General features: G+C 38.3%; 1 pseudogene; it reads left to right on the top strand.

Annotated features, from left to right (window-relative positions):
- The window catches only part of LOC102844306, a 52,251-nt pseudogene that overhangs the window by 3,920 nt on the left and 35,703 nt on the right, over positions 1-12,628 (top strand).

The following is a 12,628-nucleotide window of genomic DNA, read 5'->3' as shown; positions in this document are numbered from 1 at the left end:
AGATGTTATTATAGTCTTTCTGTATCCATATATTTGCTTTACATTTACTTTTTAAATTTTTGCTGTTAAATATCTTGTTTAGGGGAGCTCTGCATTTACTGTGCTTTATTGACTAAATAAAGTAAATGCATTTGACTGTGTGGATCACAATTTATTGTGGCTAACCTTGAGGAGAATGGGAATCCCAGTACACTTTACTGTCCTCATGCGAAACCTATACTTGCACATGGAGGCAGTCGTCAGAACAAAGCAGAGAAACACTTCATGGTTCAAAATCAGGAAACGAGTTCATCGGGGTGTGTCCTGTCTCCATGCTTTTTCAGTCTATATGCACAACAAATCATTTGAGAGGCTGGACTTTCTGAGTGTGGCATCAAGATTGGAAGAAGACATACCAACAACCTGCGTTATACAGATGACACAACCTTCCTTGCCTAAACTTAAAGCATTTGCTGCAGAAGGCCAAGAGCTGTAGTCTTCAGTATGAATTGAAGCTAAAATCAAGAAGATTTCCAAGGATATTTTGCACAAGAATCTTGCATAATTTCATCCTCATACTCTTAGATATTTTAGGACTTGTTCTTGTCCCAATTACTGAGGTCAGGGTTGCACTTTGTCATTTTGCTACAGTGGAGTTGGAGTTATTATCACAAAAGTCACCAAGGACTCACATGTCATTGGACCCAGAGGCCTTTTTGTGGGAGACCTTGTCACCCATTTACAGGACTATCCTGCCACTGATGTTCAGGACTAGAATGCATGTCTAGATACCACCACATATGAACCCCAGATTCATTACTGTATAAATGCATCAACTTTACCACAGTTGAGTTTTCCAGTTAGACCATACAAGTGGCTGGATAGTTACACGAAATGTTGTAATAATCATAGCCTCACAGATGTGTGCATTTCTTACAAAAATAATTTTAATAAGAACTTGCATACATGCATGCCTACCCAAAAAGCAATTGAAGCCACTCAAGTTCGTAGAACTAATAAAGATTGTAAAAAAGTCTCAAATTCAAATTTCTATATAATACCTTCATTGGAAGCTAACACTCCATTAAATTGAAGCACTTACCTCAAATTGATATGTAGTATGTGGGACAGCCATTCCACCTCCACTACACAGTGAGCATCATCAGTTCCCTCCCACGGTTCAAGTTTCTCAGCGTAGATCTACCTGTGATTGTGGAGACATTTGTCAAATACTTGATTTCGTTCTTAGGCACTCTGGCTATTGGAATGCAGTGCCAGGTTTTGCTTTGGATGGACAGTGGATTTTAAACGCTTTCCTGGATGCCACCCTGATGTCAGTGATTGGGACAAAAAGATGTCAGAGATCCGATAAGAGTTTTTTAAATTCTGCTTGGCAGCACTGTGCCTGACCCTGGGACTCTGGATGGTAACCTCTCTGGATGGTAATATTTTCACTCTTCCAACCAAAAATGTATACAGGTATGTGGTAGTGTCCCTTGCTATTCAGAACCTAACTGGCTGTAAAAGACATCAGCATTTAGAGGAGACCAGACTTTGGTCAAGCAGAAGAGTAAGCATTTTGTTGGCCCGCCCTTTGTCTTGTTTGAAAAGTATTTTTTAATTTAATTCTATATTCTTTTGTACTTTGAAACCGGGGACCTGATAACACTTAAATTAATAAAAGTTCTGTTTCTTTAGAATAGTATCTTAGTCAACAACATGAGGCAGCTCCTATCTGCAGAGTATCCAGACTCTGGGGTGGAGAACAAACAAAAGAACTGCAAGGCAGAACACCTGACAACATCCAAGTGTTCAATCTGAGTTTACATATTTCCAATGCACTAGAACACTTTCTAAACAACTAAAAATTCATGCAATACCATATCATGTGACTATATATTGTGTTGCAATAGAATTAAGCAGAATAAAATAAAGTGGAATCAATCAGGAGCAACTTCCTGAGAACACATTGTTAATCAGCATTTAGAGCAGACCAGACTTTGGTCAAGCAGAAGGGTAAGCATTTTGTTGGCCTGCTCTTTGTCTTGTTTGAAAAGTGTTTTTTAATTTAATTCTGTATTCTTTTGTACTTTGAAACCTGCTTCTGTAAATGAAAAAGATAAAAAAGACAAAGATTCTTACCATTGGGCAAATTGGCAGCACAATGATAAATAGAGAAGAGATTGAGGTTGATAACAATTTCACATGGTTGCTCAGCTCCACTATCAACACTCTTAGCACCAGCAGTCAGGAAATCAAAAGACAAATTGCACTGGGAATATCTGCTGCCAGGGACTTATCCACAGTACTGAGAAGCAACGATGTCAGTCTAGAGACTAAGATACACCTTATCCAGACCATCATCTTCACAATTACTTACTATACATCAGAGAGCTTGATAATGAATAAGGATGAAAGAAGAAGAACTGACGCCTTTGAGTTGTGGTGCTGGAGAAGATTACTGAACATACCATGGACTGCCAGAATAGCAAATAGGTCTATCTTACAGAGGTTGAAACCAAGTTTCTCCTTGGAGGCAAGGATTTTGGCAAATACTTTGGGCACATGGCTAAGAGGGACCAGTTCTTGGAGAATGACATCATACTTAGAAGGGTGGGGGAACAGCGCAGGATAGGAAGACTCCAGATAAGATAAATTGACACAGTAATTAGGGCATTGGAATTAGGCCTGTTGGGAGAGAGTGAGAGGGCTCAGGATAGGGCAGGGTTCAGAGCTCCTGCACAAAGGGTTGCTATGAGTTGCAGGAGACTCAATGATATATAACAACAACAACAGTGTAATTTCCAGGTTTTGGCATGGAGGTTATTCTTACCTCATAAAATAAGTTGAAAAAATATTTTCTTTTTGCTCTTCACTGGAGAGTACTGTATAAGACTGAAATAACTTATTCTCAAATATTTGGTAATGTTTAGTGTTATAATTATCTAGATTTAGACCTCTTTGTGAGACATTTTAGAATTATTATTATACTATGTTCTTAAGAAGACATAAGTCCCCAGCCAAACTTCCTCCAATGATTATAAATTTTGACTGAGTTTCCAGACTGAAAAGGTAGTAGAAAGGAAAGGCTAATAATCTACTTTTGATAATTAGCCACTGAAACCTTATAGGTCACAATAATCTGTTTTGTCATCTATCCTGGGGATGTTGTGTGATCAGACAGTGTTTCTTTCTGAGGTGCACTGGGTTGCCATAAATTGGTGCTGGTATGTGCTGTCGAGTTGCTTGTGATTCATAGTAACCCTATGTACAACAGCCCTATACCCTGCCTTATCCTGTGCCAATCATATTGTCTTCTATACACCTACCTTCATTACCCCGAATCAATCCATCTCATCGAGTGTCTTCCTCTCTTGCACTGTTCCTCCAGCCCTCTAAGCATGATGTCCCTCTCCAAGGACTGTTCCTCCCTGCAACTTGTTTGAAGTATGCCAGAAGAAGCTTCAGAATCCTTCCTCCAAGGAACATCCTGGTTTCACTCTCTCTAGGATGAACCTGTTTGTTCTCCTAGCTGTCCATAATATATTCGGTACTCTTCTCCAGCAGCATAACTTGAAGGCATCAATTTTCTTTCTGTCATCCCTAGTCATTGTCCAGCTTTCTGAAGCATAGCGAGTAATAAGAGGCCAATTTATCCACTAACACAAAAGGTTATTGAAATATTTCACGGCTTTTAATATTGGACTATGCTCAATTTGTCTTTTATTTCTTCCTATATTTCCTCATTGTAGTAATATTGTAATCGCTCAAATAGTATTTGTTGAGTGAATAAATGAAGGAGTGACTTGAAAGTAGGTTGTATGTACTGCAAAATCTGTTGTGACTCATCACAAAATCTCAACTGGGGTTCCAAACCTGTAAATGAAAGCAGGAGGTTAATGATAATGTCAATCTTTTTCCTGTGGAGTTGCTGGTAGATTTGAGCTACTACAGACTTGCAGTATCTGGGGAAATAGGATAACTCACTATGGACTATACCACTAGAGCTCTTAGGAAGTAAGTCAGGACCTATTAAATCATGATAAAATATTTCTTAATAATCTGTCATTTAATTACACAAATATATATATATATACATATACATATACATATGTACATACATATACATATATGTTCTTTTATATGTATATGCTTTTATATGAATGTAATTCTAATTTATAGTGCTCTTGGCTTTAGTGTGCTCTATTGTGGGCCATGATGGAATATCTGTAGCTGTTCAAAGAGAGAAGATAAGTAGATGTGCATGGGCCAGAATAAATAGGCTCAAATCTAATACTAATATCTGAAGACAAACAAAAAGATATAATGCTGAGAAAGATAAAGGTCAGAGAAAAAGGGAAAGACTTTCTGAGTGATGGATTGACCTACTTATCTTAACAACAGGCTTGAGTATGACAGGGATTTTGAGGTTGGTACAAGATAGGGCACAGTTCAGATTTTTTTTCATTGAGTTGTAATTGACTGGATGATACACAACAACAATGGCACAATGGTATACAGGTGACAATATGAATAAGATATAGTGTTGTATGGTACAAAAAGATAAAGCCTAAGTTACAGATATGGAAGAAATACTAAAAATAAAACTTTTTTTGAAAATAACTTAGAGAAATGGTGTCAGTCTAAAAGCAAGTGCAGATTTGTTTGGCTTAGATTTGTGATAGCCTGGAAGTCTGTTTCTATGATGACCTTTTGCTCTGTTCATAGATGGTACCCTTGATGCCATCCCTAGTGCCTCTGGTTTTTAATCACTGGTGTTCAATGCCTCAAACTTGTTCTTAAAATGATTCTTAAATTCTAGTGGGCTACACAATCACTGGTGTTCAATGCCTCAAACTTGTTCTTAAAATGATTCTTAAATTCTGGGGGGTCTACACTTAAGGTCAAATTTTGGTTCTTGTAGACTATTTTCATTTTATTCAGCTTCACTTTGAACTTGCATATGAGTACTTGATGGTCTGTTTCACAGCCAGCATTTGGTCTGGTTTTGATTGCTGAAGAGCAAGGAAAAAATGTATGTCAGAAGAAATTATGAAAATTACATTAGAGAGTTGAGAAGCCAAAATAAAGAAAGAGATGCAGAAGTAAGGGAGCTGAACAGAAAATGTCAAAGGGCAGCTTGAAAAGACAAAGTAAAATATCATGAAATGTTCAAAAAGCTAGAGTCGTGTAATAAAAACAGAAGAACTCACTTCACATTTATCAAGCTGAAGGAATTGGAAAACAAATTTAAATTGTGAGTTGCAATACAGAGATGTTATGGACAAAATCTTGAATGATCCAGGAAGCATCAAAAGAAGATAGAAGGGAAAAAATAAAAAAGAATGGAAGAAACACACAGAGTCATTATACTAAAAAGAATTGATCAACACTGAAAAATTTCACAAAGTACCATATGAACAAGAGCCAATGGCAATAAAGAATGAAATAATTCAAGCTGAAAAAAATAAAGCCCCAGATCTTGATGACTGATATGTTTTTAGCTAACAGACACAACCTAGTGTGTGTCAGGAACTTTGGAGGACACCTGCCTGCTAGACTGACTTAAGAGATTCATATTTGTTCTCATTTCGAAGAAATGTGACCCAACAGATGTGGAAATTATTGAACAATATCATTAATTTCAGCTCTGGTGGCCTAGTGACAAGAAGCTGTGCTGCAATCCCAAAGGCACATGGTTAAAATCTAACAACTGCTCTGTGGGAGAAGGATAGGCAATCTCCAATGAAATTAACTGCCTCTGAAGACCCTCCAAGAGGTCAGCTATTGGTCAGTTCCAACTAGTAGGTACACAACAACAAGAAAAATATTGTGAGTGATAGGATTATATCCATACACTTATAAGGAAGTCCAGTGAATACCACTATCATTCAGATATATGCACCAACAACCAGAGCCAAGGAAGAAGAAATAGATGATTTCTACCAACTTTTACAGTCGGAGATCGATCGAACATACAATCAAGATGCATTGATAATAATGGGTGGCTGGAACACAAAAGTTGGGAACAGAGAAGAAGAATCAGTAGTAGGAGAATTAATGCCTTTGAGCTGTGGTGCTGGAGAAGAGTATTGAATGTACTAAGGACTGCCAAGAAAACAAGCAGATTCATCCTGGAGAGGATTAAACCAAGCAACTCCTTGGAGGCAAGGATTCTGGGGCTTCGTCTGACATACTTTGGGCATGTTTCAAGGAGGGACAGGTCCTTGGAGAGGGACATCATGCTTGGGAGGGTGGAGGGACGGTGCAAGAGGGGAAGACCCTCTATAAGATGGATTGATTCAGTGACTGGGGTAATCGGGATGGTTGTGTCGGAGGCAGTGCGAATGGCACAGGACAGAGCAGGGTTTAGGGCTGTTGTACATAGGGTCACTATGAGTCGCAAACGACTCGACGGCACATAACAACAACAAACAACATGTTGCACAAATGATTAAGTAGTTGGGTACTAGCAGGGTGATTAAAATTCGTCTATATGTTGCCATGGGAAAAGTCTTGGAAGTTACTCTTATAAAGATTAAGAAATATTCTATGTAAAACCTAGAGTATTATCTGTGTATTAGTTGTGGTGATGTGGTGGTTAAGTGCTTGACTGTTTACTGAAATGTCTCTGTAAGAACTGACTCAGTACCAGTGGGGTTTGGGTTTTCAGTAGTTTTTAGCTATAATGTTTTACAGATGAATAAGGCAAATTTTCCTATAAAAGTCTGGTTAGCTTGCGCTAAGCAAATTCTAGGTAAGTTTGATAAGTCCCTGGTATGTATTCTAATGATGATTTTTATTCTTAAAATTGGTTTTGTAAAGTTTTCCTACATGCTGGGGAAAACTCTATCATCTTCCATATTTTTTTCTCTGCTCATGAACAAAATAGGCTTCCACAGCTTATCTATTTCTGTAGTTAGAAGTGGGTAGGTGAGATGACTAACTCCCACATTTTAGATCAACCTGGCAGCACCTAAATTTTGCTTAAATGTATCATTCCTAACAATTCAGTTCTAAGAAAATTAACCTAGGCTTTTTGTGTTTTGGGGTTTTTTTGAGCAGTGATGTTGCTATTAAGGTCACTGCTTTATAATGCAGACAAATCTCTGTGCTGTGTTTATGTAAATTAGTGCAGCAAGATCAATAAAGTCAAAGGAAAAGAATGTGAAATCAGTCATTGTGTTGGCCACTGCATAGTAATGATGTCATAAAATGACAGTTTCTCTCACTGCCCTTCCCCAGTGGACTTTTGTTATATTATGTAATGCTAGATGCCTTGAGGCTTTTGAGTCATGCAGTTAATGGGTGGCAATAAGACTTCCACAAATGGGAAACATAAATTTTGGTGACTCCAAGATTTATTCTTGTAATTTTTTTTCCTTTTTCATTCTCTGTAATGAAATATTGAGAGAATATTTTGTGATGACTCTGACAATTTTATACCAATCCTGAACTTGAAATAGGCAGGATTATCAATCTAGAACACTGAGAAAATCCAAGAAGGTAAAACTTGTAATCTTTCTCCCTTTAATAAAGTTACAGAGTGACAAGGTGGTCTATTATTCCTCAGTGTGTCGGATTCTCATCACTCTGGGGTTTTTCCCCCCTCCTTTTTTAGTTTTTTTTTTTAAATCACCATGACTTGGAAAAATTGGTAGTCAAACATTTCCTTCACAGAATGTTGTAAGGTATAAAACCTCAAAATGAATGCAAAACATTTGGCAAACGCAAAATATCTTATAAATGTAAGCCTGGTTCTGTTGGTTTTAAGTGAAGAGCTGTATACATATAATTATCTTGTATGAAAACAAATACAACTTTCACTTCATTTAGGGACATAGTTGGATGCTTTTGATGGATTCTCTGGCTTGAAGGAAGGGTATGGCTTGGGTTCAGAAAGACAAGATTTGCATTCCATTTTGCCACTTAATAGGTATGCGACTCAAGCAAGTTACTTAGTCTCACAGGCAGTCCCAGTGACGTCGTGATGAAGTGCTTGGATGCTACCTGAAAGTTCAATGTTTCACATAGACCAGCCAACTGCAGCACAAAGAGGTATCAGCCTTGGGATTGCTGGAGAGCAGTTCTACCCTGTCCTCTAGGGTCACAGTGCATTGGAAGAGACCAGATGGCAATTGACCAGAGTCTCACAGGTTCATGAACATGTGTAGGTACAGTAAAGTGCCTGATAGAACATCTTTCTTATAGTTTTCCTAATGTTTTAACTGCTAAATCAAGAGATACGGTATTTTGAATACACTAGAGTATGTGGTTGTGTGTTGCCATCGAGTCGAGTATGGCTCATAAAGACTCCGTGAACATCCATCCTGAAACCTGCTCTGTCCTGTGCCGTCCTCATCAAGAGCCCATTGACACTAAGACACTAAAGCCCATTGCTGAAGTCAGAGAGTTAATTCATCTTGTAGGTTTTCCTTTTCGTTTCCGAATGTCAATCTTTTGAAGCATGATGTCCCTTTCCAAGGAATAGCCTTGCCTGGCTATATGTCTAAAATATGAAAGATAAACCTTTGCTGTCCTTGCCTCCTAGGAACACTCTGACCACACTCTCTCCAGGACAGAGTCAGTTTTTTGGCAGTCCAGAGGATATTCAGTCCTCTTATCTAGCACCACAACTCTAAGGCATTAAGTATTCTTCTCACCCTTATTCATTGCCTAGTTTTCTGATGTATAGCAGATGACTAAGAATAACACATCCTAGAATCAGGAGCACCTTAGTCTTCAAACTGAAATCATTGCTTTTTAGTAGTCTGGAGAGGTTCCTGACAGCAGACTTGTCCAATGCAATATGTCACCTGATTTCCTGACTGCTGGTACTAATGGTGTTCATGGTTGATCCAAGGAAGATGAAATAATTAACAGTTTCACTCTTTTCGCCATCTATCATAATGTTAACTGTTGGGCCTGTGGTGAAAATCTTTGTCTTCTTCATATTGAGCTGTAATCCATGCAGAAGGCTGTAGTCCTTGATATGTACTGTTCTATATTAAAAATACAGTATGATCTGTGTACCAGCAGTCAGGAAATCAGGAGATGTATTACACTGGAAAAGTCTGCAGGTAAGGACCTCTGTTGCGCACCTTGCCTGTCTAGCAGGAAATAAGGACACAACACACTAGCGATTCCTTCTCACGGTAGTTTACTCAGGAGTTAATTACAGTTAGAGAGAAAAACACGACCTTTCCCCGGTGCGGCTTATATCCCCTTCTCGGTACTCCGCCCATCAGTCTCATGTGTCATGCCTCCATTGGACCATTAACCCCACGTGAGATCAAGCCATTGACCAATAGAGACACAGTGCCCAAATAAGATCTTATTTGTGATTAAGGCAAACAAAGAGAAGGAGGAAATCAGTGCCATCTTGTAATGGCGACTGCAGATGGCCTTCCACAGACCTCTCCAGTTTTTTGAGGGTTAATGATGTCAGCATAGAGGACTAAGTTGTGTCTGATTCAAGTCATGGTCTTTCTGATCACTTGCTATGCATCTGAGAGCTGGACAATGAATAAAGATGATAAAATATTCATTGAGCCTTTGAGCTGTGATGTTGGAGAAGAGCACTCAATATCCCATGGACTGCCAAAAGAACAAATATGTTTTGGAGTGAGTGCATCCAGCTTGCTCTTCAGAGGCAAAGATGATGAAGCTTCAGCTTGCATACTTTGGGCATGTTGCTAGGAGAGGTTATTGCCTGGAGAGGGACATGATGCTCAAAAAGGTAAAGGGTCAGCTAAAAACAGGAAGACTCTCAACCAGGTGGATTGACATGGTGACTAGCCACAATGGGCTCTAATGTGTCAGGAAGTGTGAAGATGGCACAGGATAAGACAGGGTTCAGATCTCTTGTTCATGGGTTCACTCTGGGTTGCATTGGACTTGATGACACCTAATAACAAACAACAAACAGCATTTAAGAGTCTGGCTAACAAATGGTCTATCCCATAAAAGGTATCACAAAAAGAGACAAAACCCTATTGATGTTCTTCTTTCTCATTCTAGCAATTCTGCTTGAATAAAAACATGTGCATGTGGACTTGGAATGATACTGAATGAGAAGGGAAACACTTCTTGAAACTTACTTCATAATCACTGGTAATTTCTTTTTTAAAATTTTTTTTTTATTTTATTATTTTTGTGTGCGTGTACCATCAAATCAGATCTGACTGGTACAGGAGGAGATTGTCCCTCCTTCCCCGGCAGAGCGTCTGGTGGATTCGAACCGTGCACCTCTGGGCTTGTAATTGCAGCGTCTTGCCACTAGGCCACCAGAGCTCCCCTAAAACATTTCCTAATTTTGTGTATGTGTGCCATCAAACGGAATCTGACTGGTACAGGAGGAGCTTGCCACTCCTTCTCCAGCAGAGCATCTGGATTCGAACCACATACCTCTGGGATTGCAGTGCAGCTTCTTGCCACTAGGGCCACCAGAGCTCCCTCCGGTAGTTTCTTAATAATGGGGAAATTGAATTAGAATATCAAGATACATGACATAGGAATGCAGTACTGGGCCAGTAAGATCTCACTGAGTAGGCACTGAGTTTCTTCTTTGTTGAAAGATAGCAACTCATCTAGCCTCTTTGGGTATTAGTTCTTACCTTAAAAGTAAGGAAAATATTCTAATAGACTTTGCAGACTTGAACCATTTATAATATAAAATTTCTTCATTAAAAAGGGATTGTGGATGTTTAGCAAATGGACCAGCTATTAAGAATAGCCATAAGCTTTCAGAAATGGTCAGAAAGCACATCAGACACTTTCTCAAATGAGAATCTGGCTTAAGTACTTTTTAAAGCATTGACTGTTCAATGGTTAGTCCAAAACAGTGGACTCCAACATTAAGGAGCAGAGCACAAATGACCTTGTGCCAAAAAGAAATCTTGCCTACTGTTACAACAGCATTTTCTAAGCAGTGCTACTAACTAAGCTGTTTAATATTTTGAGAATTTTACAACAAAGACTTATATATTTAATAGATATTTAATTTGTTTAGTGAGAGACTCATGAATTTGGATAAGCTTGATGGTTACTAAGAGACTTCAATACATTTTCTGTTCTCTTCCAAAACTCTGTGGATATAAAAGTATTGACAAGTCTATTGATCTGCATTTTAGCCTCTTCCATAATAATAACTTTTATTAGGTCGAGGACTATGTTTGGGGTTTTTTTCAATATGCCCAGCATATAGTATGGTACTCAGTTTTTATTCAGTTCTACAAAGTACTTAACTAATAAAGTTAATGGATGTTCATTTCGATAACACTCTACCAAGCATTGTAAGCATAGAAAACAGTAGTGTAAGTAATTTTCACTTTTCTGGGACTAAGAATTAAATTATTCATATTAGAGAATGTAACAGGGTAACTTTAAAGATATCTTACAGTTCTAAACTCTGGTTTTGTGATATATACACTTTTTGAGTATAAATAAGCTCACAGTTGTATTTGGAAAGTGCACAGATTTAAAGAATATTAAAATTACTTACCTGTTCAAAAATATCAAATGATTTTTTAGTGCTTAGATAAATTTTAAGTTCCTTAAATTTAGCATTCAGTCTTTCCTAGTATACAATTTACTCAATCTTCATGAATATAGTGTTACTTTCAAAATACAGTATTTAATATATAATATACTGGTTGGGTTTTTTTTTCCTGACACACCTACCCACATTGTTCCAGTTAAGGTGTAATTCCCTCTTCTTCAAGTTCTTCCGTTTTTGCATTGTCTCCCCATCTTTCCAAGCATGATGTCCTTTTCCAAGGACTGGCTCTTCCTGTCAACTTGCCCCAAGTATGTCAGCCAGAGCTTTACAATCTTTTTCCTCTAAGTAACAACTTGGTTTTAGCCTCTCCAGGACAGATCCATTTGTTCTCTTGAAAGTACATGGTACATTCAATACTCTTTACCAGAACCACAGCTCAAAGGCATCGGTACTTTACATATATATAAACCAAAAAGCCAAACCAAACTCAAGCAGTGAAGTTACTTCCAATTCATGATGACCCAACCACAGTAGGACAGCATGACAGAGTTTCCAAGGCTGTAACATTTACAGAAATAGACTGTTGTATCTTTTATCCATAGAATGACTCGTCCATAGAATGGACCTACTGATCTTTCAGCTAGCAGCTAACCAATTAATCACTGTATGAACAGAACTTTAAAGGAAAAACCTCAAACCTATCACCATTGAGTCAGCTCCAACTGTTCCAAAAGAAAAACACAGGGTGCCTTTTTGGACAGTTATCATTGTATTTTAAGGATAAAAAGAGGAAATTGAACAGATAATTAACGAGTAGCTAATCTTAAAGTAGGGAGTTCTAGTGGCGTAGAGGTAATAAGCTGCATTGCAATCTCAAAGACACACACTTTGAATCCACCACTGTGTGGAACAAAGATGGGCAATTGCCTCGCATCCTGCCTCTGAAAACTGCCTCTGAAAACCTTCCAGAAGGTCAGCTATAGGTCAGTTTCTACTTGCTGATACACAACACAAAAATAATATTAATATGAGGAAACTGCAGAGTGGATTTGAGCTACCAATTCAGCCATGTATTTTGCTACAACAGCTCCTTCTTTGCATTCTCTCTCTCTCTCTCTCTCTCTCTCTCTCTCTCTCTCTCTCTCTCTC

Source organism: Elephantulus edwardii, unplaced genomic scaffold (assembly GCF_000299155.1).
Source record: "Elephantulus edwardii isolate Elephantulus edwardi_28Jun2011 unplaced genomic scaffold, EleEdw1.0 scaffold00038, whole genome shotgun sequence".
In the NCBI taxonomy this organism is placed as follows: Eukaryota; Metazoa; Chordata; class Mammalia; order Macroscelidea; family Macroscelididae; genus Elephantulus; species Elephantulus edwardii.
This window is presented reverse-complemented; position numbering and strand designations above follow the sequence as displayed.